We start from the raw sequence: 10334 nt of genomic DNA on the forward strand, positions 1-10334 counted from the left end.
TATTTGTTCTTTAATAACATTTATATTAAGCTGTAATGATCTATTTAATGTTTTTCTTTCTAAATATACTGTACATCCATGGAGAAAATAGTGGATTTTTTTAATGAAATTTCCTCTATACCTCACAGAGGACATGAAACACTGCAAGAAATCAGTAAATGCTAAAAAGAGAGGAAAAGAGTGAATAAGAGAGGCAGTGAAAGAGAGTAGGGGCAGGGGAAAGAGAATATCTTCTAATTCCATTTCTAAGGTGATACTAAACATGAAAAAGCTTGTATTTTTTAAAATTAGTATTAGAATTTTGTGGTTTTATGCCAAGTATGTTATATAAAGGGAAAAGCATGAAAAAAAATTCTATTTCTTGAGCCTCTTGGTCATCATGAAGAAGCAACTTCGATGGAGAATAGAGAAAAGGCACTTCCATGAAACGTTTCCTTTGTTCTAATAAGATAACAAAGCTGTATTGTTTTCCTTTTATTTTTAATGTTTTCCCATGTGAAGACTTTTAAGGCATTGACTCATGTTTAGGATCTTGAAGGCTATCATTTTGTCTCAAAGTTCTAGTAGTTGTGATATAAGACACTGCAACTTAGATAATTCTGATATTAAAATGGCGGTCTCTCTGAGATTTTCACAGAGGGTCCAAAGTATCAACAAGCTGAAAGGACAATGGAATAGAAGAGAAAAGAATGGTACAATTACTTCTAGGATAACACTAGTGATCATAAGGAACAAAGGTGTTGAAAGTAAGCAAAAGATAAACTAGAGATGAGCCTGCTTCTTGACCATTTCTAGGTTAATAGAATTATATCTCAGTGCCAATAACATTTAAATTTCCTTCCCCTTTTCATTCCATTTGCACTGATCACCTTAGTCTACACTCTCATCAGTTCATGGCTATATTTTAGCCTACAGTCTCTTTCTTCCTAGTAATGTATATCTTCCTAGTAATACTTCCTATTTATGTCCCTCTTCTTTCCCACTTCATCTAGATACATCTATTTGTCTCCCCTGTAAGTTCGACCAGGCCTGGGGGTTTGTCCATGACATAATAAGAAGCACATCAAATATTTTGGGTTCAGCCATTGTATTACCTCAGCGTTAGATGTTTCTCTTGCCAAAAAAAGATGGGAGTGGGAGTAGTCATATTCTTGCAGTCCTGTCTTTCTTAACACATTTGGGTATAGTCTCCTCATCTAAGTTTCTAAATTCCAGATTAATCAACCTGACTTTTCTAGCCCATCTCTATTTCTGTCACTCTTGTCACCTACTTGGTTACCAATATTCTGAACAAATGCCAGATTTCCTTGCTGATTCATCACCTTGAATACAGATCAAATGTTTTCAGTCTTTTCATCATCTTTGCCACAGAAATTGTCTTGACCTCATTGCTTCTGTAAATGCCTTAATTTGTTTCAGAAATCAGGAAGGTCTAGTTATTTATTACATAAATAAATAAACAAAAGACAATCTTTTGACAGGATTTTATGGCTTCATTAAAACAAATACAATGTGCAAAGAAGCTGTCTATACATTTTTTTTGCTATGCAGTCTGGCACTGGGATTGGTGACTCTGGTAACCATCCCAGTGCCACTGGGCTGCTCTTTCTACAGTGGATTTGTGGTACTTTCAGGAAATGTTGTGAGCCATCTCAGTACAGTGAGATTTGTTGCACATCAGCAGCACTTCTAGTTCCTTGAAATTGTGAACCAGGAACTCCTGAAAACCACTGGGGAGCATACATTGTTGCTCCTATAACCAATGTTTCTGCCAGTTACGCTTAATTTTGACACAGAAGTCTGACTGATGCTGGAAAATCTTGTAGGTTCTCTTTTTGATGATCTTGGGCTTCATGAGGGGTCTAAGGGCAGCCCCAATGCGAAGCAGGAGATGACTGCCACCTCCATAGACAGTGCCAATGAAGAGTAACAAAAGCCGGTATTAAGAGCATGTTCTCAAAGAGAAAAGGCAGTAGTGGAATTCAAATAATTTAACAACCGGTTCCTGCCCTAGTGGTGGTTTTAAGTATAAAAAAAGATATACCAAAATGTAGTTTATTATTTAATCATTTAATACTTAAGGAAGAATAAAAGAGGTACACAAAACTAGATTATCAAAAAGAGTTTTAAAATATTAATGAATAAATATTAAATAATACCTAACAATAAAAATGTTATTTAAGATGTTTCCATATTACTTCCTGATTGTCATCCTCACTTGCAATTTTTTTAACATATGGATAGAATGAATATTACTATGGGCACTTAGAATACACTGTTGCACAGATGAACATTAAAAAAGAGTAAGGAATGTAAATTTGTGATTTCCACATTGGATGGCTACCCAAGTGCCCACCTTAGAGAGAAACTTGATTGCAAGTGCCTTTTTAACAACCGGTTCACTGAACTCAACAAAAAAATAGGTATCAGTTCTGTCAAACGGGTGAGAACCAGCTGAATCCCACCACTGCGTAAGAGTTTGGGGATTTTTATGATCACACTGATTTTTTGATAATTTAGGAATATGATATAATAATAAAATAAAATGTCAAAAAGCTATCCATTATATTCCTATACTATAGTATAGTATACACAGTATACTATATAATGTATATCTACTGTATATAATATATATGTCTGGTCATAAATATATACAAATAAACACATCCACATGCTCACACATACAGAGAAGTACTATAGTGTGATACCTTCTACTAGTGAACATTTATAACTCCAATATGTTTTACTTTATAAATGAGAGCAATAATATTCTTTATATCTACCCAATCTTTTTTAAAACCTTTTACCTCTTTTTGCTTTTTAGTTTTTGAAATATAGAGTCTGCATGTTTTTGATTAAAATAAAAAGTCCATTTCTGTTAATAATCAGAATTAATTTCAGACAAGGCTAAGACTAGAGTTCCTTTGGAAATATGCCTGGGAGACCCCATAAGTGTCTGGTAACACTTAAACCTTCACTAAGTATCCTATTATATATTTATCAAATAACATATCTGTTTATATCAAGCTTTACAACAACTCACTCTCATGCATTAGGCAGACATATGGATTGTTTAATGACATTGGCATGTCTTTCTGTCTCCAGAGCTGTTTCCTGCTATGGCCTCTGTACACTATAAAAAAATCATAGATGCATTTTTAAGCAAAGAATAAATTTTGGAATGACAGGCTGGCTCTGCTACATGATCTAGAAATGAATAATAAAACTCTTTCAAAAAACCTAGGTTGAAAAATAATTTTAAGATACTGAATTATATTCAAAGATTCCTGAACTTGTTTTGGTTACTGGAAATTTTGTAGCCCTGGTTATTTATTCCAGTAATCTAGGTGACTCTCACTATTCTATTTGCTGCTTTTCCAATTCAATAATCTGGGGAGATGCTTATAATAACTGTTTTTCTTAATCCCCAGCTGAATTGATAAAGGTGATTCTCTGAAATCAGGAGGAAAGAAACATTACAAGTAATCACTAGTGATAACATTTGCTGGACAGACTTCAGATAACTAAAAATAGGAAGACACTGGTTCTTACTTCCAAAAAAAGAATCTGATGTCAACAATGTCAGGAAGTACAGCCTAACCAGAGAGAAAACGCCCCACGGGATTACATAACTCACCAGAGCCATTTGAAGTTCTGCATGTAAATTGTATAAAACTCCCAACAATATAATCCTCAGGATATGGGATGATTGGCAGACTGCAAAGCTTTTTCTTTAGACTCAAACAGTTTTTTGATACAAACAATATTTTTCATTTCAAAGGTAATTGTTGGTAGCCAATAGGCACTGATAGTCCCATGTGGGTAGCACAATAAGTACATTGCCTTTCAAAAACATTATTGCTTTTCATGTGATAGAGACCATTTGTGCAATTGAAAACCCATTCAGAAAGCACACTGATAGACCCTTTAAAATTCCAAGATGTAAATGTATTGAAGTGCACTATTAGGCCAGCTTTCACACAAAAGCTCCTTGGAAAATAATTTAATATATATATTCAGACATCGTTGCATGTACTTTTCTGGTAATAATTCCTTTTCCCTTATTTTCCGCAACACTTAGCAGAAAACCTCTGCTGAAATAAAGGCAAGCCACAACCCTAAATTTCAGTTTTTATTATTGTATCAATTACTGTTTCCCACCATTCCATTTTTATTTCTTACCAGAAATTTGTAAACAACCCACAGGACACAAGTGACAAATAGTTGCATAACCTTTTCCCTGACCAGAAATGTTCAGGAAAGTAGATTTTCAAGTCTTGTAAATTGTCTTATTTTTTTTTTTCATCTCCTAAAGTAGGTTTATTTGACAACAAATAAATAATGGTTTTTTAATCCTTTCATTTTTTTTCTACTAACACTTTTCAGAGAGAAAGCAGGTCAGTAAGAGAAATCTTCAGGCTGTTCAATATTTGTACTTACTGACAGAGCCAAAGAAAACATGTAGTAAGAGAGGTTAATGGACAACAGTGTAGTGATTGTGGAGAGAGACGGGGGAGAAGAGTATCAGGGGATAAATACCTATGGATGGAGACTTGATTTGGGGGGGGGGGGGGTGAAACCACAGTATAGTGTAGAAAAGATGAGTTGTATAGAATTGTGACCTCAACCTGTATAATTGTGTTAACCAGTGTCACCTCCCATAAATTCTATTAAAAAAATTAAAAAACATAAACCCAAGAATAAAGGATGCTGCATTACCACTTAAGAGAGTAGCCATAATCTTATTAAGTAAAGTTTAAAAGAATTTCACACTCAAAATTCTGAGTGATCAGTTGCAAAAAGAAAATCAATTTCTACATCATATCAAGAATAATCTTTTTAAAATCTCTAAATAACTATTGATAACTATGCAATAGAAATAATAAAAGTCCAATGACAATTTTGAACCATTATTAAATCAGTTCATATAAAATGAAAAATGAAAAGCTTATTTAACTAGGTCTTGGTATCTGGGAAAGATTTGGTCAGAATATAAATTTGGGGTGGGGATAAAGAGGCACAGTTCATTTCTTTCTCTTCATTGAGTCACTCTGTGACCTTCAAACAATTGCTTAATCTCTCTGTTTCATTTTTATCTTGTGTGAAAATGAGAATTTACTTAAATGACAAAACAGCAAAGATGCCAGAAGGACATTTTCCTAAAAGTGCCTAAAGCTATTTAGAAACACAGATCTATCTACTAAAACTGAAAATCTATATTTCAAAATTAATGCTTTTACTATTTTATGTGCTAGAAAGGCTGCATCTTCTTTAATACAAATGTGAAGATTTCAAATGCTAATTTCTCTAATAAATATCTTCAGGCTTTTTTAGTTTTCCCAGCATGATTGTAGCTAATCTAGGATCTCATGGCCTGTATTTGTTGTACCAAAGTTATCATCATCATCAAATAGTCTTCTAGATACTTTGACTAACTTCCAGAATGCTTGTTAATTACAATATAATAATGCTTTAAATATGTATACCACTTTGCACTTGACAGTCTAATGTATATAATGCTCTCCTAGTTTGTAAATGATTTTACCTTAAGGGTGGTGGTACATTTACCATGACTTTAGTCCTTCTGAGCTAGGGACTTGGTGACATTTGTCATCCAGAAATTGAAATTTTCTGGGATATTGCCACAACGCCAAACTATATGACTCACTATCATAATCACCTTCGTTGGACATAGTAATGCACATTTGGCTGTAGCTAGGATTGTGAGTGCCAGTGCCTACAGGTCAAGATACTAAAATGATGATGTGAAAATGGTATTGTTGAGACAATAAGATCAGAAGACTCTGTCAAGCTGACGGCTTGGTTCTGATTATTGCCACATGGCAACCCAAGCCCATTATCAAGCTCTGCAAAAATGTTAGGAAAAACATAAAAAGCTACATATACATGTGAAATATCCCAATCTTAAAATTAGTAATCAATTAAAGTATTTTAAGAACTCTGAGAGAGAGCTTGTAGCTCACGTTATCAAAAAGTTCATTTTAAACAAAACTGATTAAATAGGAAAGTGGAGATTCAATGCTTGAGAGTTTTACACTCTATAACACAAGTCTTTATTTTGTAGGAATTTTACAAGAGTGGTGGTTGTTATCATGATATAAGTGTTCAACTATAGTAACGAACTATCACGGTGTGTAGACTTCTCATAGATTTTGCATCATCACCACCACAAGCACTCTCACTAATATAGCTCTTCTTACATTTCTGTCACTTTCCTCATCATTGTTAAGATAAAAAAATCATAAAGTGACTAAAACAAAAGAGATGGGTTACAAACACCACGGCATTACACATTGGTTGCTTCTGATTTCCACCTCATTAAAACACAAAATACACATACTATACTCAGGCACTCACAAAAATGTGCTATTTTTATTTTCTATAACTATTCTCATCTCACTCTGAGACACCCATTCCTGCCGATAGCAGGAAAAAAAATATTCCAAATTTGCCAATAACAATATCTCAGGCCCTTCCAGTTTCAAATAATTTATTTTTGGTTTGAATAGTCTCATCTCAGTAAGTGTGAAGGCAACTCAAAGTTCAATTCCTTTCCTAGCTGTCGCTTGGCTCCCATTCCCCAAGGCAGCTTCTGGTTTCCAGGGGATACTTTCTCTTTCTGATAGTTGGTATTTGGGGCCCAGTGTCCTAACCTCTTCTGGATCTCCACTGACCACCTGTGCTTGTCTTGCTCTGGTGCCCAGTAATGAAGAGTTAGATGACTTAATAACATTCATATTTGACATGTAAAAAGCCAAATGAACAGATATGGGGAGTTAGCCATCACTCCCTGCTGACAAGGTCCTACTTCTACTTCTTTGTTCTTATTATTAGTGTGATAAAATACACATATGATAAAATTTACCATTTAAAGCAGGGGTCTCAAACTCAACTCAGCATGTGGGCCGCAGAGCAAGACCACAGCCATTCGGCGGGCCGCACTAGGTCTACAAAAGGCAACTGTTACGCAACACTTTTCTCACTGCAGTTGAAAACAAAAAAAAATCAGTACAACAAGCACAATCGTACATGCAGTTTACTCAGTGTCACAAAACGACCAGAAACTGTAGTTCGCATCACAACTGCTGTTAACTAAGCTAATATCTAGCTAGGATGCTAGAGAAATGAAAAATACAAGTATGCCCCTAGGCTTACTTAATTTTATCCAAAATATTTTGAACTTCGTGGATTAGTCTGCGGGCCGCACAAAATTGTTCGGCGGGCCGCATGCGGCCCGCGGGCCGCGAGTTTGAGACCCCTGATTTAAAGTATGAATTCAGTCGCATTAAGTACATTTATAATGTTCTGCAATTATCACCACTTTCCAGTTCCAGATCTCTTTTTGTTACCCCCAATGAAGATCATGTATTCAATAACCAGCCACCTTCTGTTCCTTCTTCCCTCCACCCCCTGTCAACCACCAGTATATTTTCTGTCTCTATAAATTTGTTTTTTCTGGATATTTCAATTTAAATAGAAACTCCTGTTTATCCATGGACCCTCCCCAACTCATCCCCCACTATCCCTACTAGATTTTGAAGTAAATCCCAGACATCACATAATTTAATTTGTAAATGTTTCTATTTTTATTTCTGAGATATTCTTCAAAAATATATAACTGCAATACCATTATTACCCTTAAAAATGATTCCCATTTTTTCAATTTTCTCACTGTTATTTTATAATTTGTTATGATCAGAATTCAAATGTACATTATAATCGTTTTTATGTCCCTTAAGTCTCTTTTAATCAGTAGATGGCTCCTTCAACTTTTTCCCTCTTTCCTTGTAATCTATTTGTTGAAGGAAAATTAGTTTAGTACAAACTGGATTTTACTGATTGCCTTTCTGTGGTGGCATTTAATATGCTCCCCTATCTCCTGTATAAACTATAAATTGGTAGTAAGATCCTTTTTTAAATTATTATTATTTCTTTTTACAGGGACAGAGAGAGAGTCAGACAGAAGGGTAAATAGGGACAGACAGACAGACAGGAACGGAGAGAGATGAGAAACATCAATAATCAGTTTTTCATTGCAACACCTTAGTTCAGGGGTTGTAATCTTTTTGGCTGAGAGAGCCATGAATGCCACATTTTTTAAAGTGTAATTCTGTGAGAGCCATACAACGACCTGTGTACATTACGCATTATCCAATAAAAATTTGGTGTTGTCCCAGAGGACAGCTGTGATTGGCTCCAGCCACCCACAACCATGAACATGAGCAGTGAAAATGAATGGATTGTAATACATGAGAATGTTTTATATTTTTAACGTTATTATTTTTTTATTACAGATTTGTCTGTGAGCCAGATGCAGCCATCAAAAGAGCCACCTCTGGCTTGTGAGCCATAGGTTCCTGACCCCTGCCTTAGTTGTTCATTGATTGCTTTCTCATATGTACCTTGACCGCAGGCCTTCAGCAGACCAAGTAACCCCTTGCTCAAGCCAACAACCTTAGGTTCAAGCTGTTGAGCTTTTTGCTCAAGCCTAACGAGGTCGCTCAAGCTGGCGACCTCGGGGTCTCAAACCTGGGTCTTCTGCATCCCAGTCCGATGCTCTATCCACTGCGCCACTGCCTGGCCAGGTGGTAGTTATATATAAAGGCTTGATTTAAGGTTTTGTTTTTATTTTTTAGCCATAAATGTTTTATGAGCAGTACACACACTTCCATCAAGAGTCATATAACTGTCTTTCTTTTTTTAGGTTAACAATTCTTAATTACTACTTAGGTCCCTTATTTCCATAGGAGTTGTATAAATCGTAATATCCAATTCTATTGTTCTTTCTTCATTTATTTGTTACCATTCAACCATAAATAAAACTGTCTCTTGTCCACTTTTGATTATTCTGAAGCATAATCTAGAAAGAAAAAAACAGGATAACAGTTTTACTCTATTCCTTCATTCACCATTTCAAAACAATGCATTGGGTCCCTAGCATTTTCCAAAGGTGTTCAATGACACTGTTAATTTTTAAATTAGTATTATTATTAATGCATAGATTTAAATATATTTGATGTATTTTATTTTTATTTTTTTACAGAGACAGAGTCAGAGAGAGGGACAAATAGGGACAGACAAACAGGAACAGAGAGAGCTGAGAAGCATCAATTATCAGTTTTTCATTGTGACATCTTAGTTGTTCATTGATTGCTTTCTCATATGTGTCTTGACCAGGGGCTCCAGCCAAACCAGTGACCCCTTGTTCTAGCCAGAGACCTTGGGTCCAAGCTGGTGAGCTTTGCTCAAACCAGATGAGCCCACGCTCAAGCTGAGGACCTCAGGGTCTCGAACCTGGGTCCTCCGCATCCCATTTCAACGCTCTATCCACTGCGTCACTGCGTGGTCAGGCTATTTGATGTATTTTAATCTGCTACATTTGTTTCACTTATTGATTATCAAATTTTTCTAACTTTGGCAAGTGGCAGCTTTTTCAAGTTGATCTCTGAATCTTTTTTTCATGCACTAATAATCTTTTTAAAAATTACCCTTGACCTGTGGTGGCGCAGTGGATAAAGCGTCAACCTAAAAATGCTGAGGTTGCCGGTTCAAAACCGTGGGCTTTCCTGGTCAAGGCACATATGGGAGTTGATGCTTCTTGCTCCTCCCCCTTCTCTCTCTCTCTCTCCCCTCTCTATAATGAATAAATAATAAAATAAAATAAAAAAATCTTAAAAAAAAAAGAAAAATTACCATTGCTTTTTAGTTTTTTTTTTTTAAAAAACCTAAAGTTGTTAAAGTTTCCTTGATTTTTTCTGTTCCAGGTGAGGCTCACACATGTGAAAGTAGCCATATGGATAACTGTCAATTGCTATGATGCTTCCCTCCCAAAAATGTATAAGAACCACCTAGTCAACCCACAGGAACACAGGAAAATAATAAATAATTGCTATTTTAAGACACTAAATCTAATTTATAATTTTATTTATTAATTTTAGAGAGAGAGGAAGAAGGGAGAAACAGAGAGACAGGATCATTGATTGGTTTCCTGTATGTGTCCTGACCAGTGATCAAACCAGCAACCTCTGTGCTTCAAGACAAAGAAAGCTCCAACCAATCAAGCTATATGGCCAGGGCAATGATTTTCAATATATATACTCACTTAACTCCATCATGGTTGTTGTTTTTTTATTATTATTTTTCACTTCATAACGTTATATAGACATACTCAACATTCATTTATAAAGCTATTCAGTACATCATCATAAGGACATATTGCATGGATTTTGTGTATGACTTATTTCAATTAGCATAATTTTTTCAAAGTCCATTTCTTTTTAATGGCTGAATAATATTCCACTTATAATTATATC

At 35.2% G+C, this 10334-nt stretch overlaps 1 pseudogene; it reads right to left on the reverse strand.

Annotated features, from left to right (window-relative positions):
• Positions 1–1527: 1527 nt before the first annotated feature.
• LOC136381071 (large ribosomal subunit protein eL32-like) lies at positions 1528–1942 on the reverse strand (annotated as a pseudogene).
• Positions 1943–10334: the final 8392 nt, after the last annotated feature.

The sequence above is a fragment of the Saccopteryx leptura genome, chromosome 9, assembly GCF_036850995.1.
Source record: "Saccopteryx leptura isolate mSacLep1 chromosome 9, mSacLep1_pri_phased_curated, whole genome shotgun sequence".
Lineage (NCBI taxonomy): Eukaryota > Metazoa > Chordata > Mammalia > Chiroptera > Emballonuridae > Saccopteryx > Saccopteryx leptura.